Below are 5,744 nucleotides of genomic sequence, written 5' to 3'. Positions count from 1 at the left end.
TTAAAGGACCAGAGAGGTTCATCAAGATTAGGAGACTGGGCCACCTAAGACCCTAGTGCATACATGCTCAGTCATGTCCAACTCTCTGTGACCCCATAGACTGTAATCTGTCAGGTCTTCCTGTCCATGGAATTTTTCAGGCCAGGATACTGGACTGAGTTGCCATTTCCTACTCCAGAGGATCTTCCTGACCCAGGGATCGAACTGCCTCTCTTGCTATCTCCTGTATTGGTAACCTAAGACCCTGCACACACCCTAATCTTGTCAGCAACCCCACCTTTTTGACACTTTACAGAAGAAAGAATACAAGACTGTTACTACCTTGGTGCTTATCACATACTCCTGCCTGACTATATAACCTTTCCCTACTCACCAGGGACAGGCGGCACAGTACTTGAGGTGTTATCCTATCGTCTTCCCCCTTTACCTGGAAAACTAATAAAGCCACTCTTTTCTTCTCCTCCATAACTCTGTCTCTGTATTTCTGTTTGGCTTTGGTGCACAGAGAGCCAAGATTTGGTCAACATAAATGCAGCCCAAAAAAAATGAAGAATAAGACTGTTGTTGGGACAGCCTACAGAAGATAATATTTCAAGGAGGATGTAGTTGACAACTTAAGCAGTTAAGGGGTCAAACAATATAAGAACAGGGAATAGCCACTGGATCTTGCAATGTGAAGGTCATCGACAGCCATGATAAGAACAGTTTTTATTGGAGCAATGGGTGAGAGGGCGTGGAAGCAAGAATTAAAGGTGAGAAAATTTAGATAACATTAGCAGTGACTCAAAGGCAATGGCACCCCACACCAGTACTCTTGCCTGGAAAATCCCATGGAAGGAGGAGCCTGGTAGGCCGCAGTCCATGGGGTCGCTAAGAGTCGGATACGACTGAGCGACTTCACTTTCACTTTTCACTTGATTCGGAGAAGGAAATGGCAACCCACTCCAGTATTCTTGCCTGGAGAATCCCAGGGAGCCTGGTGGGCTGCCATCTATGGGGTCGCACAGAGTCCGACACAACTGAAGTGACTTAGCAGCAGCAGTAGCAGCAGTGACTCAAGAATTATGACTGTGAAGTCGATCTATAAAACAAGGTGGTAGCTAAAAGGTGGTGTGGAGTCAAGAGAGCTGAGTTTTTATTAACCTGGCATATATTAGAGCACGTTGGTATGTTGAAACATCCATGAAGAGATAGAGATAAATGATTTAGGAGAAAGAGGAGATAAAACTAACATTAGAATTCATAGTGATATGGGCTTCCCTGGTGGCTCAGATGGTAAAGCATCTGCCTGCAATGCAGGAGACCTGGGTTCGATCCCTGGGTAGGGAAGATCCCCTGGAGAAGGAAATGACAACCCACTCTAGTACTCTTGTCTGGAAAATTCCATGGACAGAAGAGCCTGGTATGCTACAATGAATGGGATCACAGAGTCCTAAAGTGATAGAGATAGAGATAAAACTAAGATTAGAATTCATAGTAGCATTGCTCATAACACAGAAAAAGTCTAAACAACCCAAATGAACATCACCTATGAATGCGTAAACAAATTATAGTACGTCATACAATGGAATGTTGTCTGGACATAAACAGGGTGAAGCATTGATACATGCTTCAACATAAGTGAACATTGAAAACATTATACAATGTGAAAGAAGCCCATCACAAAAGGCTACAAATAGAATGATTCCATTTACATGAAATGTCCAGAAGAGGTAAATCCATAGAAACAGAAGGCAGTTTGGTGGTAATGGGAAAGTTGGCAAAAACAGAGTGAGCGCTAGAAAGCCTAGAGTTTCTTTTAGGGGTGATGAAAATGTTCTAAAATTGACTGCTGTGATGCTTGCTCAATTCTAAACATACTAAAACCACTGAACTGCATAACTGAAATGGGCAAATTTTATGGTATGTGAATTGTGAATTATCTCAATAAAGTTGTTATGTAAGTAATAAAAAAAAGGTTGGGATATAATAGAGACCTAAACAGAGAGATTAACCCTAGACAGAACAACACAGCCTCCATTGTAATAAAGGAGGAAGGATGGGAGAAGATGCAGAAAATCTGTAGGTCTTGTGATAGAAAATAAAGTTTACATCTGATCATTTCTCCCATAAAGTATGAGGTAAATTCATCAACTGGGAGCAAGGATAGAAGAAAAGTTACAATAGGATTGAGGACAGAGGACTCGGTATGAAATATTCATCTCAATACTTACTTAACACTATTAAGTACTTTTATCTCAACCTCAAAGTCCACATGATTCTGTATGGATGCATTAGTCAAGGTCCAGTCAGGCAGTTTCACTCTAGCAATTTCAAACAGAAGCAATGTAATGTACAGAACTGGTTTAAATGGAGATGTTAGGAAGGTTGAAGAAGAAGAAGGAAGAAAGGATGGTACCCAGAGATCATAAGCTGCAAACACCCCTGCGCTGGATCCCACCAGTTCCTGTTGCTGTTCTGCTGTCCACACTGTCACAACGTGTTCTCCACTTGCCAAAGACGGCAGAGCTAGAGTTGCTGAAAAAAGTACAGCTTTTGGCTCAGGCTCATGGAGCCTTGAATCACCCATCCCCACTGTGGCTCCAGAACTGCCACTGCCAACAACAGCCACACTGTCCAGCTGGAAACAGGAGGTGCCCTCTTCTTCCCACAGTCTGATCTCCTCGAATGCTTACTATTGGCAGAACTCACAAGCAAGGAAGCCAGGTAAATGTAGCCTGCAGACTTTTAATCCCAGAAATATAGAGCAAAGTATAAAAGGGTGGGTGAAAGCCTGAGAGAAAAATACGTATAACCTATGGGAAAGTATTAGAACTATTCCTATTAATTCCAAGAACAACAAAAAGGTATGGCAGAAACCAAAACAACATTGTAAAGCAATTATCCTCCAATTAAATCTTTTTTTAAAAAACTACAAATAGAAGGGGAAAAAAAGAACAAGGTCAGGAATTTAGTATCCATACTTCTGAGCGACTGAACTGACTGACTGACTACTATTTAACATTGTTCTGAAGGCATAGTTAAAGCAAGTAAATAAAAGAGAAAATAAAAGATATAAAAATTGGAAAGGAAGAAGTAAAATCATCATCATTTACACAGATCATTTTAGACCCAGAAAGTCCAAATAATTAAATAGAAACAATTATTATGAATAATGAAAGGGATTTCCCTGACAGTCCAGTGGTTAAGACTTCACCTTCCAATGCAAGGAGTGTGGGTTTAATCCCTGGTCAGAGAGCTGAGATCCCACAGACCTCGTGGCCAAAAACCCAAAGTATAAAACAGAAGCAATATTGTAACAAATTCAATAAAGACTTTTTAAAAATAAGTAAATAAAATAAACAATGAGAGTATTTAGTAAGATGACTAGGTACAAAATAAATAAACAGAAATCAAAAATTATATATATATATATATGTGCACGAAGAGTCGGACATGACTGAGCAACTGAACTGAACTGAACTGATGTGTGCAAATGGAAACCAGTTAGAAGATACAAATGAAAAACAGATGCCTTATATTGACCAAAAACTAAAATAACTAGAAATAAAATAAACTTAAGAAACGTTTGACATATCTGAAATACTGCTGAGAGGACCAAAGAAGATGTGAATAGAGCACGCGCAACACACTCTTGAACAAGATATGTCGGTTCCTCTAAAATATCGTTAACACATCCTAGTAAAATGGCCACTGCAAACATCATACTCATAGCAAAAGACTGAAATCTCCTTGAAAGTAAGGAACAACAAAAGGATAACTGTTTTCACCACTTCTATTCTACACAGCACTATAAGTTCTAGTCAGAGCAATTAGGCAAGAAAAATAAATTTTAAAACAATGAAATTGAAAAGAAAGAAGTAAAATTACCTTTGTTTGCATATGATATGATCTTTTATGTCGAAAACCCTAAAGATTACACACACACACACACCCAAAAGCTTTTAAAACTAATAAATAAATTCAGCGAACTGGAAGGTTACAAAGTCAATACACAAAAATCGGTTGCATCTCTATACATGAACATAAACAATATGGAAAAAATCCATTTACAATAGAAAAGAACAAAATATTTCAGAATTAATCAAGGAGGTGAAAGATGTACAATGAAACCATAAACTACTGCCAAATAAGAGACTTCCATGGCAGTCCAGGGGTTAAGACTCTGAACTTCCACTGCAGGAGGCACAAGTTCGATCTTTGGTCAGAGAACTAAGATCCCACATGTTGTATGCAGCCATAAAAAAGAGAGAGAGATTATCCAGCCTTAAAAAGGAAAAAATTATTCTATATGCTACAACCTAGACAATCTTGAGAACATTATGCTCAGTGCAATAAGCCAGTCACGGGAATATAAACACTGTATGACTTCACTTATGTGAGGTGCTTAGAGCAGTCACACAAAATCACAAAGACAGAAAGTACAGTGGTGCTTGCCAGGGGCTAGGGCAAGGAGAGAATGGAAAGTTACTGTTCAGTTACCAACTCTTCAGTCCAACTCTCTATGACCCCATGGATTACAGCACGCCAGGCTTCCCTGTCCCTCACCATCTCCCAGAGTTTGCCCAAGTTCATGTCCAAGAATAATTACACATTTTAAATAAATGAATACATAGCCATTCCACATGCAGGTATTTACACATGGGAAATGCAAGCATATATCCACACAAAGACATGTATAAAATGTTCATAGCAGTTCTGTTCATAATAGACAAAAACTGGACACAACCCAAATGTTCATCAACAACTGAATGGTTAAATAATTTGTGGTAAATCCATAAAATGTAATACCACTCAACTATTTTCCATAAAAGAGAATACCACAGATCAGTTTTGCTGATTATCAAAAGTTGTTGATTTTCTTTCTCTAAATGAAAACTTCCTTTGGCCACTGTGCATGGGGACTATACAAGAGAGAAATGACAATCATCTAAAATCTCACAAACAGCCTTTTCCAGGGCCAGTGATGGGGAGGATGAGTTTAAACAAGGTCCCTGGTTGGGGCAGGTGCTCTGTCAAAGTCCATTGCCTCTGCCCTGCTGGTCAAACCCACTGCCCGGTCCAGTGGGGGCGCTTAGGGGAAAGGTCTGGGGACAACTCCTGAGTCAAGCAGGGCTGAACTATTTCAGGAAAGTGTCCTTTACACAGGGCTGCAGTTGGTGGAGCTGGGGCAGCCCCTGGGCCAGTGCCCAGCAGAGAAGTTTTGTGACCCCGACGCGCCCCCCTCCCAAAGTTAAGACACTTTCGTTTCTGTGCTTCTATCTGGGGCAGAGGCCTGTTACAGTTTACAAAGCCCTGGGGGTGTTCCAGGGGCACTCAACCAGAATCCCCAGCTTACATAAACTGAGCAGAACCTGAGGCCAGGACGTGCCTATGAGTCAGCTCTGCCTTGGCGTTTGGCCCCCCGAAGCTGTGATCTGAGATGGAACTCCCTTCCCCCTCCCTGCAGTCCTCTGAGATGACCACACACACCAACCTCTTCAACCCAGCAGAGCGTCCCAGAACTCAGGACACACCAGCACCACCTGTTTCTTCGCCCCCACTTCCCCCACTCTAATATGCCCCTATGTAATAAAATTTGTTAAAGAGCCTGTGGGACTTTGAGATTGCTGCTCTCTGGAGGAATTCAAACATCCACTCAACCCCAGCAGAGAGGAAACTGCCAATTAGGAAATGGAGCAAAGTCCTCTTGCAAGGTGAAAGGAGACACGCACAGGTCAGTGGCAGCTAAGCAGAGACCGGCC

The 5,744-nt window shown here is 41.2% G+C and overlaps 1 non-coding gene across 1 annotated transcript; it reads left to right on the top strand.

The window, feature by feature from the left end:
• Positions 1-1,257: 1,257 nt before the first annotated feature.
• TRNAC-GCA (transfer RNA cysteine (anticodon GCA)) lies at positions 1,258-1,329 on the top strand. Its single transcript has one exon. It is a non-coding gene; the product is annotated as a tRNA-Cys (tRNA).
• Positions 1,330-5,744: the final 4,415 nt, after the last annotated feature.

Source organism: Bos taurus, chromosome 5 (genome assembly GCF_002263795.3).
Source record: "Bos taurus isolate L1 Dominette 01449 registration number 42190680 breed Hereford chromosome 5, ARS-UCD2.0, whole genome shotgun sequence".
Classification (NCBI taxonomy): Eukaryota; Metazoa; Chordata; class Mammalia; order Artiodactyla; family Bovidae; genus Bos; species Bos taurus.
Note: the sequence above shows the minus strand (reverse complement) of the source record. Positions and strands in the feature narration are given on the sequence as shown.